This window comes from Trachypithecus francoisi, unplaced genomic scaffold (genome assembly GCF_009764315.1).
Source record: "Trachypithecus francoisi isolate TF-2019V2 unplaced genomic scaffold, Tfra_2.0 Lachesis_group2, whole genome shotgun sequence".
Taxonomy (NCBI): Eukaryota; Metazoa; Chordata; class Mammalia; order Primates; family Cercopithecidae; genus Trachypithecus; species Trachypithecus francoisi.
This window is the reverse complement of record NW_022681465.1, coordinates 134,117,628-134,127,025: the sequence shown is the minus strand read 5'-3', so window position 1 is coordinate 134,127,025 and position 9,398 is coordinate 134,117,628.

The window sequence follows — 9,398 nt, the reverse complement described above, 5'->3', positions numbered from 1 at the left end:
CTGACTTTTCGATCTGCCCACCTCGGCCTCTCAAAGTGCTGGGATTACAGGTGTGAGCCACTGTTCCTGACCCCAAATTCCATTGTGTAAATCATTACCTGGTGGGTTTCAAGATCACCTCGGAAGCCTTTAAAAGATACAGATTCTTAGGTTGCATCCTCAAATATTCAAATGCCAGTGGTTCAGGGAATTTCTTTTTTTCCTCTTTCTTTTATTTTTAAGCTTCATGGTAATTTATATGGGCAATCACACATAAGAAGCACTGCTTGCCAGCCAGCCTATGAATTCCATTTGTCAGGTTTAGAATACAGGGATGCATTTGTTATTCTGCTAGTCAATGTATACTTTTTTTTTCTAGTTTCTAGGAGAAGACATGGGTCATGGTTGGCCCCCAAGGAGCTTAGAATCTAGGGGGAGATATAAACAAAGTTGCTATGGGAACACAAAGCAGGAACAATTAGTCTTTGAAAATTAGAGAATGCTTTCCGGAGGGAAGAATTCTGAATGAGTTAGATTTGGTTCAGCTGCATGTGACACAGAATACAAAATTATAGTGGATGAAACTAGGTAGAAATACATTTTTCTCTCATATAAAAGTCCTGAGGAAAGTAATCCATTGCTGGTATGATGCTCCCATCTTGTTTTTTGACCCTTGTCAGCATGAGTCCTATGTGGTCCAAAAGGGTTGCTCACATTCCAACCATCACTTCCATATTCCTGACAGTAGGAAGGACAAAAGGGCAGAGAAGGGTATAATGTCTTCCTTTAAAAATATTTTCTGGAAGGTGCACATGAAAATTCCATTGTAATGTTATAGTCCAGAACTTAGGTGCTTGGTCACACCTTGCTTCAGGAGATGAAACAAAGTCTTTATTCAGAATGGCCATGTACATAACTAAAAACTCAGGTTCTATTACTAAAAAACAAAAGGAAAGCAGCCATTGGGAAACAACTGGTGGACCTCTACACTGAGATATGAAGAATGAGTAGCAATTAGGCAGGGGAAGTCACATAGCAAAGACTGTCCAACAAGGAGAACTAATGCGTATCATGTTCCCCTCGGCAGGACGGACACCAGGAAGCACCCTTCTTCCCACATCTTCGTTGTCATCCTTCATGTTGTGATCTAAAGCCCTCCTGGATAGTGAAACCCCGTCTCTACTAAAAATAGAAAAAATAGCTAAGCATAGTGATGCGGGCCTGTAATCCCGGCTACTTGGGAGACTGAGGCAGAAGATTACTTGAACCTGGGAGGGAGAGGCTGCAGAGAACTGAGATCGCTCAACTGCACTCCAGCCTGGGCAACAGAGGGAGACTCTGTCTCAAAAATAAATAAATAAAAAACAAAGTCCTCCTGAGATGAGTCTGCTGGCCCTAGCTATTCAGTGCTTGGATTTACAATGACTTCAGCACAATTCTGACCTTAAAGCCCTTCATGTCACTGGAATGATGGCTGCTTCAAGAAAACCCCTCCTTTTCATTTGTCAGTAAGAGAACTCACTCTAAGATCTCATCATTGACATTTACCAGGACAAATTTCTGAAATCTCTTTAGAAGAAACTACAATCCCAACTCTTTGATATGATTAGTTATGGCACATCTGCCTGAAGCAATATTATACAAACATGGAAGGTGATCATTTATGAAAGCATAGAGTATGAGAAACAGCTCATGACAAAATATTGAGAAAATGCGAGACTGTTTATGTGCTGTGATTATAATCGTGTAAAAGATGTGTGTGTATATAAACAAATATTAGAAAGAGCATCATAAAAAATGATTGTTGGATGGTTAAAGGCTTGTTTCTCCTTGGAAAATTCCCTTTAGTGTGGTTATGTTGTTTTCATACATAAAATTTGAAAATAAGTCTTGCAAACATTACATGTTGTCAAAAAAATTTTATGGTGTCAATGGTAAATATACATAAGAATCACCTGAAAAGCTTACTAAAAATGCATATTCACAGGCTCCAGCCCAAGATATTCTGATTCTATAGGTCTGAGGAATGGCTGCATTTTTAACAAGCATTCAGAGTCATTTTGTTGGAGGTGGTGCATTGACAACATTTGAAAACCACTGCCATAGATGGTGTCTCAGAGACACGTAAAAATAGAGTTAGTACATTATCTGTGCCAAAACAGCCTAGCTTTGTGTTGCATCAAAGACTCTAGGCCAGGCCGGGAGCAGTAGCTCATGCCTGTAAGCCTAGCACTTCAGGAGGCCGAGGTGGGTGGATCTCCTGAGGTCTGGAGCTCGATACCAGCCTGGACAACATGGCAAAACCCCATCTCTACTAAAAATACAAAAATTAGCCAGGCATGGTGGTGGGCGCCTATAATCCCAGCTACTTGGGAGACCGAGGCAGGAGAATCACTGGAACCCAGGTGTCGGGGGACAGAGGTTGCAGTGAGCTGAGATTGTGCCACTTCACTCTAACCTGGGCAAAAGAATGAAACTGTGTCTCAAAAAAAAAAAAAAAAAAAGAAGAAAGAAAAAAAAGAAAAGAAAAAAAAAAAGACTCTAGGCCAATATTCCTCTATCATTGTTGGAGAAACAGTATGAAAATTTAAAACAAAAACTCCATGTTAAGAAAAATGCACTCTATCCCTGGTTTGTAAAGTGAAATATCACTAAAAGGTACAGCTTTGATGATTTTTCTTTGAGTCTTCCAAGTAAACTTAAACGTGTCTGATGAAAGCAACCCAGTTTTGAACAGTTACCTTTCTCCAGTTCACTTAGAGTCCCACACTTCCTATATCTTATTCCATGCCTTCCTAACAGGCCCCACACAAATTCAGCTGTAATCTGCCTTCAAGTGTAAGGCATGGTAATTTCAAGTCCTACAGCTGAATAACATACTCTGCATAAGCCAGTTTTCTGAATAATTCAATATTCATTTTCTTTATTAGTGGTGTAGGATTTTTCTTCTCGGTCACTTTGCAAGCTGGGGACCCCTGGCTGATGACGCCCCGCCCAGATGTCGCTCAGCCACGCTGGCATGCCCCAGCTCACCTGTGTGATAGTTTGTGCCTGCATTGGGCGCTTCTTGAGCTCTCGTACCACGCCCAAGAAGAATGAAGATAGGCAGGACATTGAAGGGTGAGGAAGACAGAGAAGAATTTTATTGAGTGATAACACAGCTTTTAGCAGAGAGGGGACATGGGGCTGGTTCCCCTACCTCAAGACGGGAAAGTTCTTCGTGTGGCTGGGTCTGCCTTTTATGGACTCAGAATAGGGCTTATGTGCTGATTGGTTTGTTAGTACGCAAAAATGTTTAAAGCAAAGATACCACTCAAAGGTGGGCTTGATAGTGTAGAAAGCCAATTAGGAAAGTGTAGGTATATATAAAATAGGTGAAGGGTAGGACCAATCAGAGGAAAGTGGGCCAAATGGGAAGACAATTTCTCAATCCAGTCCGACGATTTAACTTGTAGCTTGGCTTTCAGGCTTTAAACTGTCTCCGGCTTTGTGTGGGGTTTCACCACAGGCCCACCCCTATCTGCCTAGGCATTTGGCACTCGCTCTCATTAGGGTGACCAACTCATCACAGTTTGCCCAGGAGTTTCCTGATGTTAGCACCGAAAGTCTTATGTTCGGGAACCCCTGCGCCTCAGTCCTGTGCAAACCAAGACCCAGACAGTTGGTCACCCTATACCTTCCACACAGCTTAAAAGAAGACATTCTCCAGGAGGAGTAGTCAGCCTCCACAGTGTGCCCAGGGAGCACAGGCAAAAACTTAGCTTTCTAAAGAAAAAAAAAAAAAATACAGGTAAGGTGCTGAGATATACATACATATATGTGTGTGTGTGTGTGTGTGTGTATAATTTATTTATTTAATTATTTTTTGAGATGGAGTCTCACTCTGTCACCAGGCTGGAGTGCAGTGGTGTGATCTTGGCTCACTGCAACCTCCAACTCCCTTGTTCAAGCAATTCTCCTGCCTCAGCCTCCTGAGTAGCTGGGATTACAGGTGTGCATCACCATGCCTGGTTAATTTTTGTATTTTTAGTAGAGACAGGGTTTCACCATGTTGGCCAGAATGGACTCGATCTCCTGACCTTGTGGTCTGCCTGCCTTGGCCTCCCAAAGTGCTGGGATTATAGGCGTGAGCCACAGGGCTGGACATACTGATCATTATTTTAAGAAATAGGACATTTTGGACTGGGTGTGGTGGCTCACGCCTGTAATCCCAGCACTTTGGGAGGCAGAGACAGGTGGATCACTTGAGGTCAGGAATTCAAGACCAGCCTGGCCAACATGGTGAAACCCCATCTCTACTAAAAAAATACAAAAATTGGCTGGGAGTGGTGCCATGTGCCTGTAATCCCAGCTACTTGGGAGGCTGAGGCAGGAGAATCACTTGAACCGGGGAGGTGGAGGTTGCAGTGAGCCGAGATCATGCCACTGCACTCCAGCCTAGGCGACAGAGTGAGACTCCATCAAAAAAAAAAAAAAAGAAAAGAGAAGGGGAGGGGAGGGGAGGGGAGGGGAGGGGAGGGAAGGGAAGGGGACATTTCGGCCGGGTGCAGTGGCTCACGCCTGTAATTCTGCCTGTAATCCCAGCACTTTATGTAGCCAAGGTGGGCATATCACCTGAGGCCAGGTGTTTGGGACCAGCCTGGTCAACATGGTGAAACCCCGTCTCTACTAAAAATACAAAAATTTAGCCAGGCATGGTGGCACGCACCTGTAATCCCTCCCAGCTACTCAGGAGGCTGAGGCAGGAGAATCGCTTGAACCCAGAAGCAAAGGTTGCAATGAGCTGAGATCGTACCATTGCACTCCAGCCTAGGCAACAAAAGCAAAACTCCGCCTCAAAAAATAAAAAATAAAAATAAAAATAAAAGAACATTACCCTTAAGTGGTTTCAGAGAAAGAGCCAGAGATGTAAAGGTGTTGCAAGCAGCCCTTTCCCATTCCCCCCCCCTCTTCTTACAAATATTCATTACTTTGAGGAAATTTTACCAAGATTTGTGCATGTTAAACTCATCATCACAAAGGAGAGATTTGTAAAGTTGAATCGGGTGGTCTGAAAGCAGAATTCAGAGATAAAGGGTAAATCTGTCAAGAGGATGTGAAATTTCTCATTAAGTAGAATTTGATAAAAGGCAACTCCTACACTTGTTTTTAGATAAGTAGTTTTATTGTGATGCCTTTGAAAATTCTCTTAAATCCTAAAAAGTTAAGATGAACCAGAAAGCTAAAAAAAGTGTCCCTGCAAAATCTGTTCCAAAATGTAAGACAAAAAATTTTCAGAATTACTCTGCCCCCATCAAAATCATACTACTTTAAAATATTGCAAGCAGTTCATAGAATCTCCAGAAATTCATTTCAAAATCAGTTCCAAACTACAATTTTCAAAAGCAGTTCATATTTTTTGCCTCAGGAGTAATCTTACCAACAGCTGTTTGACACAGTGAAAAACATACTTGTGTATCTATTTAGCACATTTGCCTAGTTGAATTCTTGGGTGCAATATCAACTTTCCTTAAAAAACCAGTTTAAAGCCGGGCGAGGTGGCTCAAGCCTGTAATCCCAGCACTTTGGGAGGCCGAGACGGGCGGATCACGAGGTCAGGAGATCGAAACCATCCTGGCTAACACGGTGAAACCCCGTCTCTACTAAAAATACAAAAAAATTAGCTGGGCGAGGTGGCGGGCGCCTGTAGTCCCAGCTACTCGGGAGGCTGAGGCAGGAGAATGGCCTGAACCCGGGAGGCGGAGCTTGCAGTGAGCTGAGATCCGGCCACTGCACTCCAGCCTGGGGGCAGAGCGAGACTCTGTCTCAAAAAAAAAAAAAAAAAAACAGTTTAAATAGAAAAAGAGGGACTCCTCCCTAACTCATTTTACGAGGCCAGAATCATCCTGATAACAAAACCTGGCAGCGACACAACAAGAAAAAGAAAAATTTCAGGCCAATATCCCTGATGAACATCAATGCAAAAATCCTCAATAATATACTGGCAAAACGCATCCAGCAGCACATCAAAAAGGCTATCCACCACAATCAAGTCGGCTTCATCCATGGGATGCAAGGCAGGTTCAACATATGCAAATCAATAAACATAATCCATCACATAAACAGAAACAATAACGAAAACCACCAATAAATGCAGAAAAGGCCTTCAACAAAATTCAACACCCCTTCATGCTAAAAACTCTCAATAAACTAGGTATTGATGGAATGTATCTCAAAATAATAAGAGCTATTTATGACAAATCCACAGTCAATATATTGCATACTGAATGGGCGAAAGCTAGAAGCAGTCCGTTTGAAAACCGGCACAAGACAAGGATGTCGTTTCTCACCACTCCTATTCAACACAGTATTGGAAGTTCTGGCCGGGGCTATCAGGCAAGAGGAAGAAATAAAGGGTATTCAAATGGGAAGAGAGAAAGTCAAATTGTCTCTGTTTGCAGACTACATGATTGTATGTTTAGAAAACCCCATTGTAGCAGCCCAAAATCTCTTAAGCTGATAAGCAACTTCAGCAAAGTCTCAGGATACAAAATCAATGTGCAAAAATCACAAGCATTCCTATACACCAATAATAGAGAAACAGAGAGCCAAATCTTGAGTGAGCTCCCATTCACAATTGCTATGAAGAGAATAAAATCCCTAGGAATACAACTTATAAGGGATGTGAACGACCTCTTCAAGGAGAACTACAAACCACTGCTCAAGGAAATAAGAAAGGACACACACAAATGGAAAAACATTCCATGCTCACTGATAGGAAGAATCAATATTGTGAAAATGGCCATACTGCTCAAAGTAATTTACAGATTCTGTGCTATCCCCATCAAGCTACCATTGACTTTCTTCACAGAATTAGAAAAAACTACTTTAAATTTCATGTGGAACCAAAGAAGAGTCCGTATAGCCAAGACAATCCTAACGAAAAAGAACAAAGCTGGAGGCATCATGCTACCTGACTTCAAACTATACTACAAGGCTACAGTAACCAAAACAGCATGGTACTGGTACCAAAACAGATATATAGACCAATGGAACAGAACAGAGGCCTCAGAAATAATGCCACACATCTACAACCATCTGATCTTTAACAAAGCTGACAAAAACAAGCAATGGGGAAAAGATTCCCTATTTAATAAATGGTGTTAGGAAAACTGGCTAGCCATAGGCAGAGAACTGAAACTGGACTCCCTCCTTACACCTTATACAAAAACTCAAGATGGATTAAACACTTAAATGTAAGACCTAAAACCATAAAAACCCTACAAGAAAACCTAGGCAATACCATTCAGGACATAGGCATGGGCAAAGACTTCATGACTAAAACACCAAAAGCAATGGCAACAAAAGCCAAAATTGACCAGTGGAATCTAATTAAACTAAAGAGCTTCTGCACAGCAAAAGAAACTATCGTCAGAGTGAATAGGCAACCTACAGAATGTGAGAAAATTTTTGCAATCTATCCATCTAACAAAGAGTTAATATCCAGAATCTATAAGGAACTTAAACAAATTTACAAGAAAAAGAAACAACCCCATCCAAAAGTGGGCAAAGGATATGAACCGACACTTCGCAAAAGAAGACATGTATGCAGCCAACAAACATATCAAAAAAAATCTCATCATCACTGGTCATTAGAGAAATGCAAATCAAAACCACAGTGAGAAACCATCTCATGCCAGTTAGAATGGCAATCATTAAAAAGTCAGAAAACAGATGCTGGAGAGGATGTGGAGAAATAGGAACGCTTTTACACTGTTGGTGGGAGTGTAAATTAGTTCAACCATTGTAGAAGACAATGTGGCGATTCCTCAAGGATCTAGAGCCAGGAATACCATTTGACCCAGCAATCCCATTACTGGGTATATACCCAAAGGATTATAAATCATTCTACTATAAAGATACATGCACACATATGTTTATTGCAGCACTATTCACAATAGCAAAGACTTGGAACCAACCCAAATGCCCATCAGCGATAGACTGGATAAAGAAAATGTGGCACATATACACCACGGAATACTATGCAGCCATAAAAAAGTATGAGTTTACGTTCTTTGCAAGGACATGGATGAAGCTGAAAACCATCATTCTCAGCAAACTAACACAAGAACAGAAAACCAAACATCGCATCTTCTCACTTATAAGTGGGAGCTGAACAATGAGGATACATGGACACAGGGAAGGAAACATTACACATTGGGGCTTGTCAGGGGATGAGGGGCTAGGGGAGGGATAGCGTTAGAAGAAATACCTAATGTAGATGATGGGTTGATGGGTGCAGCGAACCACCATGGCACACGTATACCTATGTAACAAAACTGCACATTCTACACATAAATCCCAGAACTTAAAGTATCATTTAAAAAGCCAGTTTAATAGCCAATAAATTAACAATGATAAGTTTCAGTTTTTCAATCTTTTAAGACCATTAAGATACAATGAAGAAAACTTTATTCAGCCAGTGCTTTCACTAAGGAGTTTGAACTACCCAATGCAGAAAACCATATGCGAAGTCAACAATTATTAAACCAAAGCCACCAGCTATTATTGTTTTCTGAAGTGTGCTCTGTGAGATGTTAGTAGGTGATATGTTAACACAAAAAGTTGGGGGGAGTTCACACTAAATAAGATTGAGAAATGCTGAAATAGAGTTTAACATGTTTCTTTACTGTAAGACTTTTGAGACATAACAATAATAATGGACACTGACACTCTTTAAGGTGGGGTGTGACATGTTTTTTCCAAACTTATTTGACCAAATTTTGTCAGAATATCTAAAAGGCTTGGATCTCACTGACAAATGTGGAGAAATACTGCTCTTTTCCTCCTAAATTTGGTAACTCAGCTCCTTGAAAGTTCAGACTAACTCTATTTTCAGTCAATTTGCAGTGAAACTAGTTTTCATTTGCAAATAGCCAGAGCAGTTTTGCCCAAAGCATAGAACAGCTGAGTGACATTCTAAACATATTGAGATTTCAACATATTTTGAGACTACTCGTATAACAAATGTCATTACTTAACAAACAAGGCAACGAGACCTATTAGAAAGTTCTTCTGGCTTTGAACTTGGAGAATTTCACTTGATGACTTAGAAAGGCAGATGAATTACTGCCAGTGGGGCAGGGCTTTGTTTGGTCTGTAGATCTCTAGTCGGTGGTTTGAAAAGATGTAAATGATCAGATATGGGCATTTGTAGTTGGGAATGCTTATCTGCAATTAGGTACTTTCTAAATGAAATACTCATATTTCCCAGCCCAAATCGTACTGTGGATCTAAACAATCTAAGCTCCTGGCTTCTGATCCCAGCACTGAGGAAGAGGAGGAAGAATAAAAGAATTGCCCAGCGTTAGCCATTAAAAGAAGAGTTTAAGGAAAGAATTGGAGAGGGGCAGGGCTACCCTACAGACAGGCAGTTAGGA